Source organism: Podarcis raffonei, chromosome 5 (assembly GCF_027172205.1).
Source record: "Podarcis raffonei isolate rPodRaf1 chromosome 5, rPodRaf1.pri, whole genome shotgun sequence".
Lineage (NCBI taxonomy): Eukaryota > Metazoa > Chordata > Lepidosauria > Squamata > Lacertidae > Podarcis > Podarcis raffonei.
In genome coordinates, this window is record NC_070606.1 from 44,929,098 (window position 1) to 44,943,348 (window position 14,251).

At 41.2% G+C, this 14,251-nt stretch overlaps 1 protein-coding gene across 1 annotated transcript in view; it reads left to right on the plus strand.

Moving 5' to 3' along the window:
- The first annotated feature begins 10,700 nt into the window (after positions 1-10,700).
- The window catches only part of C5H10orf90 (chromosome 5 C10orf90 homolog), a 148,891-nt gene continuing 145,340 nt past the window's right edge, over positions 10,701-14,251 (plus strand). The window contains exon 1 of the mRNA XM_053388902.1: positions 10,701-10,824. The gene's annotated coding sequence lies outside the window, so the exon portion shown is untranslated. The remainder of the gene's footprint in view (positions 10,825-14,251) is intronic.

The following is a 14,251-nucleotide window of genomic DNA, read 5'->3' on the forward strand; positions in this document are numbered from 1 at the left end:
TTTGTATTTCTGCAAGCTGGGTGTATCGTCCTGATGGCTCTCCCATGTCTGAGGAAAGGAAAATTGAATTCTTCTGCAAATGTGTGTCTGCAGTGCATGAGCGCGAGGTTCAATGAACACGCAATTATGTGTGAGATTCAATTAGGAGCTTTTGAAGGCATCTCTCTGTTTCATTATGAAAGTGTTTGTATAATTCCTGCATGATACTCACATTACACCTCTTCACCTCATACAAAGAAAATAGAACTGGGAAGAAAAGGTTAAAAGAAAAAAAAAGGTCTCTGGTGTGTTACTTTCCACGATCTTTTCAAAACATGTGTTCTGGAAAGATAGAAGATTTAGGGTGGAAGAAAGGGGGAAAGAGAAGTGCTTTCTGGCCACACTTATCTTAAAGCCATAGGGATGAATCCTTGTGAAGAACTCATCCTCATCCAATTCATTCCCATGGTGCATGCACTCTACAGCAGATGCCTCCTCATCCAGTCATGTTATATCAAGCATGACATGTTAAAATCCACATCCATCTGCATTTTGGTATCAAGCACACGTGCCACAATTTTTCTATAAGCATCCTGTCCATCAGACACTACAACTCTATTGTATAAACACGAAAGGCACAGATTCCATTAAATAACTCACACACCAGGTATGTTAGGCTTTCTTCTACTTTGAATGATGGATCACAGAATGTGATGTGGCTTGCAGGGTTTTTAGAGGTGTGGCTGTTTTCTGAGATGCAGCAATGTACCATATTATGACTAGGGTCCCAAGTCATTTTCAGATGGGTACTAAGCTGGAATGCATGCAACCACGGCAATCGCTCAGTTCACCTTTTTAAAAAAAATAATGCTGACATTAGTCCTCTTCACAAAATCTACCCTCATGCTTACTGAATGTAAAAAGGTGGTGGGGCGAAGGGGAACTGTTCCAGCTAGCCATGCCCCAGATGTCAGTCTGCCCCGTTAGCCCAGGAGAATGTACAGAATTTGATGGCCAGGTTGCTCACCAAGGCAAGATGAGCTCAGCATATAATGCGGATCATAGTCTGACTGCACTGGCTGCCAATTAGTTTCCGGGCCCAATTCAAAGTGCTGGTGCTGACCTATAAAGCCTTACATGGCTCAGGACTTGTCGTCTGAGGCTCTTCTCTATGTCTCCACTCCCCGAGATGTTTGGAAAGTGACAATATAAGAATGGACCTTTTCTATGGTAGCTCCCCATCTGTGGAATGCTCTAACCAGAGAGGCTTGACAGGCAAAAACATTCCTCTTTACCAAGGCCTGGGATGTGTGGATAAAGAGTAATATATAAAACATGGGAGAAATGGTTAGTAGTAGTATTCTGGCTTAAATAATAAAGGCGGGAAAGTTGGGCAGGAAAGCCTTTCTGTGACCTAGGTTTGGATGCTGATATCGTACGTCTTCTACAAAACCAAACAGGATAAAGGACAATATATGAACTAACTAACTAACTAACTAACTAACTAACTAACTAACTAATAATCATTTTTCAGTGCCACAAATGGGGATCCTTCTTAGCCTTTTAAGGTAAGGGTATTTCCAAAGAAAATACTTCCCTGTCACCTGAGTATGGGACCTTGTGAATATTGGCTAGGGCTGAAATTAACCTCTTAAATTGATCCAGACTTTAGGCAAGCATTATAAGGATACCCCCCAACCCCATTTCATTGGTTGTTTTGAGAAAATGAGGCTTCTGCCAATTCACATTGTCATAAGTTATACTCTTCTTCCTTTGGTCAGAATTTATATTTCTGTCTGGTGTGAGATTCCTGCCCATGTGGGGGGAGTTCTGCCCATATAGGAGTATGTCTGCACAGCAAAGAGTTAAAATTGTAGAGCCAGCTTGCTTTGAACGAACATCTATTAGAGCCATATATAGAAGTTCACTTGATTTTATCTTTCTACAATAGTTAGTGCTCTCTGATGTTCTCCTACCTCTCTGCAGTCAATAAAAATGCTTCCCTGTGTGTGAATCTGCAATATCCCAAAAGACTATCCAAGTAGTTAGCTGTTTGGCAACCTGACAGGAATAAGTAAATGAGAAAACTGGAAGTTCCGAGTGCCTAGAGACTACTAGAGACTATAGGGAGACCTAAATTGCTCCAAGCATCTATTCACCTCAGACATGCCTGCAAGGCACCGTCTGCTGTGAGGGTAATTAGAAACCATCTATAGAAGACTGGTGGCTATGTAAAGCATGCTGGATTGTGATGGAATGTGTGAGGAGGCCCTGGCTACAAAGGTGCTCCAAACCCCCAGGGCGAGCATTTTCTCTGGGTCTTGTTACAATGGTATATACATGTATTGCTGTAAATAGGGATTTTAAATGGCAGCCATGTATGAACAAACACATCCCAAAAAGAGAGACTTGGTTAAGTATGCTACCCACTACCCACAGAGTCAAGGACTTCAATATAAGGCAATTAAACAGGCAGCCAGGCAGCCCCTCTGATGAGGTCCACCTGGGTGCTTCATGCATATTGCACCCTCCCAAGACCATTTGGCTCTTAGGGAGCCATCTAGATCCATGGCTGTTTTCTAGATTTGCAATATATTTTCCTTATATTTTCAGGAGAGGAAGAAGTGGGTCAGTGTGACTACCAATACAACAGGGTGTAGCACAAGCTTGTGGCCAGCAAGCTGATCACAACCAGAGGCCATATCTTGTGGCTTCTAGATGCTTGACAGTTCCCTTCTTTTGTGGAAGTCCCAGGCAGGCAGAAAACTTGTGAGAGATTTTGTGCTCCAGCAGACAATTAAACATGTCTGGTGGGCTGCATTCAGCCTGGTGGATGAAAAGGTGAGCTATACTATATTGGGTGCCCTGTGTTACATTAAATGAAACAGATTCCAGCACTTAAAAAGAACAGTCTAATCTAATGGAGACACTGTGGGAGTATGAAGAATTGCAGCTTCATTCTCCTTTTCCAGGATGTTAAACCAAAGGCTTTAATGAGAATGCAGTGCATCATTTTCATGCAGCTCTCTTTATCTTCATTTCTGCCTGGTCATTGATAATATGATATGAGGGTTTTTAGTGCTCTTTAAACACTGATCTTCCTTTTAATGGCCCATTGGTCCTCATGTGTAACTCACTGCCTTCCTTGCCTTAGTGAAATATACATTAATGAGTATTGGTAAATCTATACACCATATTTTTATGATCTGTTATCCCAAAGGAATTTATGAATGTCATTATACATTAAGTTGTTTAGTCTGATTAATAGGTTTAAGCTAGCTCTTTACTCTTTTATAAATGAAAGTGGCAACCTCACATTTTACTTTATCTTATCTGTGTCTGCATTATTATAATAAAAAGCTTAATGATGTTCAGATGACATCCTTCATTTTCAATGTTGGAAGCCCAGTGAATGAGTGGGAATGAGGCAGAAAGGGCAGAAGTGGTTTGCCTTTTTAAAAAAACAAAACACGTTATTGAAAAATTGTGTGCTGAAGGGATGGATACACAATAATCAAATGAATAAATAAGCACTTCTTTCCTAATGTCCTTGAGACTCTATGAATACCTGAGCTCAATTGATTTTGGTAGAATCAATTTCCTATGCAGGATTAAACTTGTTTGCAACCTCCATGTTAAGCTGGTGACATTTAGTGGTTGGGAGCATGAGTTATGAGCAATGTCCCCCTTCCTAGCTCAGATTGTAGCTCAGATTGGCTAAAAGCAAGCCATTGTCTTCTCCCCGTTAATGCTTGCCGAAGGACCTAATTAGCTATGAAGCAGAGCTTTTTTTCCATACTCATGTTTAGGGCAATCATGGAGATAAAGGGAAGTGGGACCATGGCCCTACCCCCAGTGCAATATTACATCACCCACTGGCCCCACCTCCTTCCTGTCCATGGATGGCAAGGAGACAGGCCAGGGGAGGATGTGATATCAAAGGTGGGGAAAGGGGTATGCTTGCATTCATGACTGCCTTAAACACAAACCATGCATCAAAATAGCTAAGGATATGTGTGATTTTCATGTTGCAATTTTCTTTTTCTAAAAGCATCCGTGCACCTAGTTTGAAACAGGCTATAGTGTAGATGGGATGATGTCTTCCTTCTGCCCCATGCTGTTCCAGAGGTACTCTTGGCTGCAAAGGGAAGAATATCATATGTTGGAGATTGGCATATGACAACATACATTTTCATAGAATCAATTCCTATTCCTATTTTGCATGGCAAAAGCTTTCATTGCATGCTGCTTTGCAGCATTCCTAGACCTAGTTCTGTGCCCGAGAACCAGGGTGATGGGAAGCCATTCCAGAAGACGATTTGGCTTGTTGGGGGGGGGAGGGGAGTTGAGTTAATTTTCCTAGTTTCGTTATTGGATCTCAGTTATTTCAACCAACACTCAACTCTTGTAAAGACTGGGATCATGGCCTCCTTTTCCTGAGACACCTGCCCATGTAGTGAATGTGTGCTTCTCTGACAAGGTACATCGTTGTCTGCTGTTCTACAAGCGACACAATTCATAGCCGAGTTGGAATATTTAGTGCCCACCACCTGGGAAACATAGCTTTTGCCATATGCTCCGAAGGGCTGAAATATGTTGCTTGGCCTGCATTTCCCCCTCACACTGCTGTGTTTACAAAAGCTGATGGCCAAAACCCTCAAACTGTTTTCCGTTACCATCTTGTGCCATCAGCGTTTCTTTCTGCAGTCTCTTCTTTAATCACTGATGCTTTATAACCCACAATTCCCGTTTCTAGATTCATGTCTAATTTGCCTAACTTTGCCCCTGTTTCCAGGCTTTATTTTACTATGGGGCCCACTCTGCTTCTCATGTTGTTTAATCTGATTAATGGGTCCAAGCTCCACATTTATATTGTCTTGTCTAACTCCCACTTTTGTTCTATCCATCAAGTCACTCGAAATAAGGCAGCCTGACGTACAGTAGCTTATCCCTCTCCACTTTATTTCCTTCTATCATTTGTCATTTCTGCTCTTCTTTACACCTTATTTTTGTTCAACAATTATATGGCTATCCATGTGTGTTAAGCACTGTTGAAAAAAGATGTTAGGAGAGTGTTTGTGTGTGTGTGTGTGTGTGTGTGTGTGTGTGTGTATCACACTATCTAAAACACATGGCTCAAGTTAAGCAACAGTAACAAAGAAACCAGAAATACCAGAAAGGCTTATTTGAGAATTAACCATCTTTTTCTGTACTAGATATTGGGAATTTGCAGTCCTCCAGGTGCTGTTAGACTACAGCTTCCATCCTCTCTGATCAATGGCTATGTTGCCTGAGAATTGATGGGAATAAAAGTCAAACGACCAGGACTCCTCCCCAGTTCTACTCAATATAAAAGGTAGATCCTGTATGCTATTGGAAATGCAAAACATGCTGAAGCAAAGCCTGCTTCCCCACTCACTGCCCATAGGGATCACACATCGTCAACGATGTCCGCAAGGACAAAACTCTCTACATTTTCAAAAGCAATTCACTGTGTGACATGAAGGGCCGCTGCTAGGAAATGTGTCCATCTCTCTCGGGCATGCAAAGCTAGTTGTGCAGGGTTTTTTTTTTAGACACAGGTGTTGAAATCTAATGGTTTTTTTCATTAACTGGATTTTAGGAAAGTCACTAACCCGCCTCAGCAAATACAACCTTACCCAAATTATTGGTGCTGTTATTTACTTAATTCAAGTGGAACCTGAACTTGTTGAACAGATTGGAAACTATTCAACAGGAAATATATAGATCCGCTCTCGCTCCCCACTTCCTTGGCTTTCAGGTTACTGGCTTATTTTGTTACACTATGGCAGTTCAGTGAGCTGCCAGGAAAGCGTGCTTATTTGTTTATTGGATTAACTTGTGTCCTCTTCTGGACCAGAGGCTATAGGCAGGTTAAAGGTGTAAGAAATTAATTTCAGTTGTTAATTCTTAACTGGTGTCAGTCAAGAGAATCTATTTAGGGTGGTACGATGTATTAAAGATACACTTTCCTGATATATTACACTTGGAAAATCTTCTTGGGTACAGCATCGCAAGAAGGCTCAGAGACTGTCCTCCTAGTTCACGGTTTTAAAAGTGGAGAAGGCCAGGGAAGGACAGCAGAATGAATAGCCAAGGGTATAAAAGAGGGAGGGGTATTTATAAAACCGAAGAAATGGGAGGAGGGAGTGGGCTGTGAAACAAAGCGTAAATTTTTCAAAGGCAGGGGCATAGGTTGACATTGTTTGTTTCATCAAGGTCAGTGCAAGCTTCTGCCATTAGAAGCAGTGAAATTAGGGAGAATAAATGAATCCTGGCAAAGAAACTTCCAAAGTCTGGGCTCTAGCCCTGCCTTCCTCAACTATCCAAATCCCCCTTTGCACAACTCTCTGGTCTCTTGGCTTCAGATCAGAAGAGAGTTAACATAGCATGGCAATTTAACTGAAAGATGCCTCTTTTGCTACAGAATCCTATGGCTGTTAAACTCCAAATTCACAAAAGCCTCTGGTGCCTGCAACTTTATGTCCAATATGGGGGTTCTTTAAATCTTTTTGATTCAATATTCTAGGGACCTGTTAAATACTTTCAAGGAGGGGGGAGGGAGGCTATTATTTTCCCCCACCAGCACCAATGGGTCAAAGTATAAAACTTTTACATTCTTTCTCCAAGTAGTTCAAGTCAGTATATAAAGGGGGATGTTATATTGCTAACAAAACTCTGGGTTGGGTTAGACTGAGAAAACCTACCCAAGGGTTTTATGGACGAGCTGCGATCTGAAAATGGGATTTCCACTGCCACGTCCAACAAGGTTGCCAACATTTACTTGTATCCTTCATGTGTGGAAACTACAGATATGTAGCTTTTTTCACTCACTTTATCTCCATGTCAGCAAGAACTCAACTTCTCAAATTTCTGCATGCTGAGCTGCCAATAAAGACCGAGAGCCAGGAAACATTTGCACCCCTAAAGCCCACTATTCTACCCAGTGCACCGCATTGTCTTCAAACTTGTCCCGCACACCCGATTCTCCTGGACCTTCAAACCACAATTCAAAGCAGCAGTAATTGCTGCAGTGGGAAAATTTTTAATTGCAGGAGCTCAGCATGACAGCCCCATAATCCACACCTCTCCAAGGAGAGTCCCAAACAATAAACAGCTCTTTCTGTCTCTCTACATAAACACACCAAAGGACAGCAGTACAGAACATAATATCCAATTTATTACCATCAGAGCCGACAGAAATAGAATAATGAGCCGCCAAAGGGTGATGGAGTGTTTAGCATGTTGAACTTCCGCTGAGATGACTTGGGTTCACATCCTTGATCAGTCTTAAGCTTTCAATTAGAAATGCAAACAATCTTTCAATGATGTGTTACAGTTTAAATGGTTAGCAGGCGGTAGGAATCCCATCTATGAAAGTATTCAGCCTCTGCTTGACTATTTCTCCTCATTCTCTGACTTCCTCCTCGTTAATATATAGCAAACAACAGAAAAACTTGCAAGTCTCATTATTCATTTGCAAGTGCAAGACAGGTCCACCACCTACCCTAGCATTCTGGCAGATGACATAATTGTTTCTGGCTTTAAAAAAAGTCTGGAAGCGATGCTTTGCCATATGCACCGTCTACTATACCATTGGTAGTGCACAGTTGAGGTTGATTAAACCTTTTTAGTTGGCCAATAAATTGAACCAAACTGCTGCATAGTTCAGGGACAAGCCTTCCCTTTCCAGTTCATTTACCAGTAAGACAATCGTTGTCTTGCACCTATAAATCTGACATTTAACTCAGTGGACATTCCCTCTGTAATGACAACTGGCAGTTTTAAGTGAGACCTTCACAGGTGGATCTGCTCCCTGAAGCAATTTTATCTGATCCATGGCAGCACTATCAAATTTTAATCAAAGTGTAGCTCAACATTTGCCCACAGTTTTGCTCAAAAGGAAAAAGCAGAATGTTTTCCAAGCTATATGGAAAAGAGATAAGGCCTACTTTAGTGTTACATATCACCTTGAATGCCTATTTATATCTGAGTATGTGTGTGCTCCATATTCGTGAAATCCTTATTCTAGGTCAGAGGTAAGCAGGTTTCAGACTTGGGAAAAACTGTTTCTGTTTTTTACTACACTCCCTTTTTTGCTTACTTATTACTACATTTATATCCTCCCCCCCTTTTTTTTACTCCAAGTGAAGGCAGTCACTTGGAGTAGAAAACACAAACACTTAGAATTAAAGAATTGTGAGCCCAGGAATTTGCTCTGAGTAATAGAACTGATCAGGACTCGCATTTCTTCCACACACAAAACTACCCCTAGTTCCCCTAAGCTTTCTTCATTTTGGCAGTATAATTTAAGGTTGGGGCCTTGTGGGGGAGGGGGAGTCGTTTTGTTGTTGCTCTTATAAAGTAACTAGGCCTCAGAAATCCTTGCTGATTTACAGCAAATGACTCTCAAGATGTATCAGTAGATCCCAATCTATTTACTCACCCCTGTTGTAGATGCGACTAGTTTTATTATCAAGTCTGACTGCTCACAATGGAAATCAATTTGTGTGACCTCCACATTTTGGAGAATAGAGAAAACCATAAGGCAGCGGGTATAAATATGTGTAAAACTGCATACTTTCCTCAGAGGAACTTGCCTAAGTAGGAAGACTCCCTGCTTGGTTTCTGCCTGTTCCTCCCAGCAATATTGCTTCAAATAAAGACAGATCTTTGCAACCCTGAAATAATTCCCAAAGACTGGTTTTCTTCCACACCATCCCTGTGGTAGTATTTTCAATTTATGGGCAATGCAATCATTTTTTTAAATTATAAAATGCTATCAACCAATGTATGCTTTAATACCCGCTGTTGGCTTTTAAGGAAATATTTGAATAACCTCTTCCATCAGAGATGTGGAGGAAGAAAGTATTCTTTTTCCTTTTTTTTTTTACAATTTAGGTCTCTACATTTGCTAGCTATAGCCCACTCTTTAAGCTAGTGCAATATGTTCTGCTGTTTACTGCACCAGGTTTTACTGCAGACAATAAAAAGTTTTTGAACTTTCATGTCAGTACTGCTTTAGTATATATTCGACATATCCTGGGAACTAACTCAAGACACACAGTAAAAAGAAGAAAGAAATGTTTGTTTTATCCACATTACTTGGGCTGGAGCTTGATCCATGCGATGTCGCTTTAGAGCTTGCGCTTCACATTGGTCTCCAAAGAGTTCTGTGCATGCCCAAAGGCACCATATCTTTGCCATTGCTTTATAGATTCCTGAGCCCTGCTGGGCTAGGTCTTATCTTGGAAGAACCTGGCTGAAATTAAACCGTTAATGTTTGACCAGTTTAGACAGCTCTTTTTGTTATTGCTCCTCCTCAAGTTCTGGAGAGTAGCCCAGGCTTTGAAGTGAAAACAGGGCCCTTTTCAGTGCCTTGGTTCAAATTAAGGTCTGGACCAGCAGCACCCCACCCCACCCCACTACAATGTTCATGAAGAAAGCCAGTGGGGAGTTTTTATATTTACTGTCTCTGCCCTGTTAGCATCAAATGGCAATTTGCTAATAGCAGCTGTGGTGGTGTAGCATGAGTTTTGTTTGGAATGTGATAGAGAAAGGAAGGGTTAAATCTCCATAGCCCTGACCCTGTTTGGGGTCCTACATACATGTCATTTCAGATACATATGTACCGGTAACTTTGACACATTTAGTGCTTCCTGTACTTTGGCTCTTGATCTGCAATTCTGAATTTCTTTTCTTGACACATGAACCTAAGATGCATACAACTTGGACCAAGTATGCTGCCTCACTTGCTTAAAGTGACTGGTTTTACAGGCTTGGAAATCCTACACATCTGGTACTGATGACTTATAGCAAGACTCCTAGTGTTGCCATCTCAAATGTCAATTGTCCGCAAAAACTGCTGACAAGGAAGCCCAGAACACCACAGTTCCCTTAATGCCTTAGTTCCTCTCAGTCGTAGCTTCTGTTATGTCAGCTTTTCTGTTTCTGGATTTCTTTGCTACTATTAAGACTCATGCTTAAAATCAAATAAAAAAACCCCTACAAAAGTTGAGAAATCAACAAAGTAAAAAAAAATTAAAAATTAAAGCAGTTTGTGAGGAGATAGCAATAGTATTGTGTGATTTGCGAAACATTGCTTCTGTGCATGCTACTACTAAACAGCTGGATTTTCAGATGGCAACAGACTTCACTTTCCTCAACTGCCAGCACATTATTTTTCTTTTTATAAATGAAGCCTCTTCATCACAACCAGTAATAAATATACAGACTTTCAGGGTTTTATTATTATTATTAAATTAAAACATGCCCCCATACAAACACCCATGGAGGTGAACTTCACCCTCAAGTAACTCAGTGATTGAATGGAATCATCCAGGCCCCAGTAAAACAAGAGAGAGTGTAAAGCCACATAAATAACAAACAAAAATCCAGAGAGACAAAGAAATCCTGATAACAGGATTTCCTGAGGAAAGTGAGCGAAAACAGTATATAATTTGAAGGGAAAGGCACAGAGAGATTTTGTCTTTCTTGCTTTGTACATTGCAGGACAACATTCATTTGCTACCCTGGGCTCCTTCAGGAGGGAGGGCTGGATATAATTTCAACAAATAATAAATAATTCAACCAAACAGAGTGGAAAAGTTCCCTCACAACTACCCAACCAATCAGAGCACCCTTTACCTCAGCGCACACTAGGCCATTCTGACTGATTGCTAAGCCACACATCCTCCCATCCCCCTCTCAGCTAGCTGACTTTAATGTAACTAATTTTTAAGTCACACATGAAATCATCTCTGCTGTTATGCTTGCAACAGTGGGATTGTCTGTGTCCTGAAGCCCTGGCCTACCTGGCAGCAAGTGAGTATGTCAAGTCCAAAGTCCCGGGATCAAGCCACACAAGCAAAGCTCAGGAAACACAATCCAGAGTCAATCCAAGTAACCAAGTCCCACACTCAGGATACAGTCCAGAGTCAAACCTAAAGCACAGTCCCGTAGAGGTTGAGGAACATCCAAGCTCCATCAACATGAGCAATTGAGCAGACTCAGCACCTCAGCTCTGCTTCCCTTTCACACTGTGTATGTTGTTTGCAGCATCTGGGCTTGATGAGGCAGGTGACCCTCACCTGTTCTGAGCCCACTCCAGCTGAGGAACCGCAAACCTCCTCCCAGAGCTAGTGAGCCCCACCTGGCCAGCTAGGGAGCTGGGCTGTGGGGCCCTGCCTGCCTTGGCCTCCTACAGTGCTGCTCCCTATGCCTCAGAGCCAATGCCTTCTCTTCTTCTACTTCCATGGTTCAGTTTACATATCATATGTTCCTGCATATTTTAATAGCACATTCAAGGCAGGGGGGCAATTTACATCAGGTAAATGGTACAGGGAGAAAGGATTAACCCTCTCATGCAACAAAACTGCTTCAAGCAAATTTGGACCTCTCATCCTCATGACTGCTTTTACATTAAAAATAACAATAATGACAGGCAATCCAGTAACATATTTCCTGTATCTCATTTGGTTTGGACTTCAGAAATTGATGCCTCTCGGGCATGCAAGATTTGAAGTGCCCACACAACATCACTGGAATAAAAATGTCAGCCTATATCCCCCTTCCCATTTAACACAGACTGAACCTCTTGGGGAAATCCAATAACTAAGATAAAACATGTTTCTAATGACCCGTTTGCAATATCCCCATGTACTGTTTGCAAATCAACACACACACACCCGTAAGCACCCTGAGAGTAGCATTTCCTATATGTTTTTGAAAGCTGATTGTTCACTATGTATTTGGACACCTCTTAAGATACTGGAGAAAGAAAATGCCCCCCCCCCCATTGGTTGGTACATCCCTCCTGGTTCTCTTGTATGCGGATGACGCAGTGCTAATTTCCTTCTCCTGTGTGGGACTAAGAAAACTTCTAAGATCTCTCACAGCCTATTGCAAAGCTGAACAATAAACAACCAACTATACTAAATATAACATTTATGATGTTCTCTAAAAAAAGAATGAGACACAAATGGAGAATTGACAATCGATCAATTGAACAGGTATCGTCGTTTAAAAACCTGGGCATAACTTCTCAGGAAAAGGGCTCATGGCATTACCAGGTTAAAAATACTATTGAAAATGCCCAAAGGTCTACCAAAGCTATTATAAGGTTTTTCTGTGGAAAGGGGGCCAATATATTCTGGCAGCTTCCCAGGTCTTTGCTGCAAAAGTATTAACACAACTGACATACAGCTCTCAGATTTGCAACTTCCTAAATCTTGCTCCCCTAGAATCCTTCCAAACTAAGTTTTATCGCTGCCTGTTAGGGTTCCCTTCCTGCGTATCCAATATAGCTGTCTGCTTGGAGGTTGGGCAAATCCCTGTTAACACTTGGATATGGATCCTGAAGATCCATTATTGGTTAAAACTTTTTCCCCCCCATTAGGTCGGCTCCCTTAACCCTACTGGATTCCTACCAATCCAAATGGAAAGCTACACTGCACGAAAAGCTTATAGGCTTGGGGTTCTCCCCACTGCTAGAGCAAATTTGGGATGTGGAACTACCAACAAATTTGGGATGTGGAACTACAATGGCATGTGAGTGAGATAAATAAACACCAAGCAATAAAAGGCAATGGGAGAGGGTTTACTCCAGCAATATATTTGTCAAAATTACAAATACCCAAATACAGATGGTCGTTCACCCTTGCTAGATTCAACATGCTCCATCTGCCTTATTGCAGGGCAGATTTGAGGGTAAACCATACATGGAACGAGTCTGTCCCTGCAGCTTGATGGAGGTAGAAACTGTCTCTCATGCCTTGTTAAGATGTAGTTTCTACGGGGACATACGCTCTACATTTATCACCCCTGCTATGCAAAAATCTTCAAATGGGTCAAAACTCCAATGTTTAAAATCTCTAGTAGAGGACAAAGATCCAGAGATCACGTTAAAGGTGGCCAAATTTTGTGCGATTGCTATAAAACTTTGGAAACAAGTTGTGATATCATCATGATTAAGGTTTTAAATGACAACTTCAGGTTATATTTTAGTGAGTAAGATCTAGTTTATATATTTTAATTGCTGCTATATCTGTACTGTCCCTGTTATACTGAACTGCACATTTAAATATATCCCTATTGTGTTTCATGATTTCCCTGATATTGTATGTGAGCTGGAACTGGTTTGTGACCGAAATAATAAATTCATTCATTCATAACCAAATTTTGCATTATGGTTCCTGAGATCAAGTAGCAGGCTTTTGTGTATGATATGATTGGGTGCCACGTTGAATGAAGATAGCACCCCAAATCTTTCAAATCCATGCTGATTTCAATCACTGTTTTCAAAAGTGCACTGGGTTTTTTTTGGTTTCTTAGAATTCCCAAGCAAAGTTGGGTATGAGGCTGTTTTTTAAAAAATACTGAGTATAAAAGAAATTGGCAACAATGTCCAGGAAACTCAAGTGTTTAGGACCACACCGTTTTATAGTTTGGAGAGCACTTTTGCCTAGCTGGCATGTAGCATTAAGCCAAACCATGACTTAACATGCTTGAGCAAGCCTGCATTTCCCCAGAGCGAAGATAGTGACTACAGTGCTCCTCTCCTGCTGTTGCCACAACATCCAAGGCCAAACCTAGCATTATGTCCATACCTGGTCTCATAGTTGAGCTCATTCCAGACAAAACGGCAGATAAGGTTTGTTCATGGTTTGTCTGCAAAAGATATACCAAACAAAATGCTAAGTCAAATCATGGCTTAAATCACAGCAGTCCGGGACTAGAGGAGTCAAGGGTGCTGCAATGAAATATTATTTCCCAAAACCTACATGTTTTCTCTGTCACGTGAAGCCATGGTTTGGCCTGTTGTTACATTGCATGTGAACTGGATCTTTGTGTCTCACCACATTTCCCAAAGGGCCAAGAAGGATTATGTAGGCTGCCGAGAAAGTGGCAGGTTTGCTAGAGAAGTAATTAGTTTTTTTTATGCTTGAGACATTTTCACTAGGAGCCCAATCATATTTAAAATACTTGGATAGTACTGCACCTTACTGTTTAATCATTTGGATCCTGAAAGCAGTGGCACGTGAACAAACCTCTAATACACACTTCTCAAACCTTATATGCTTCTTAAACCTTTTATGTCAATGAGACTACTCTGGAATAAGTAGCTTGGAAGACTGCAGTCATGTCTCTTATTAAATCACTTACACCCTTGAAAAACTTGCCCACAGTCATTATTTGTCTTTTGCAAAATCAATTCTGCTTCTCAAGGCCAAGTGATTGCCATCATGTTAAA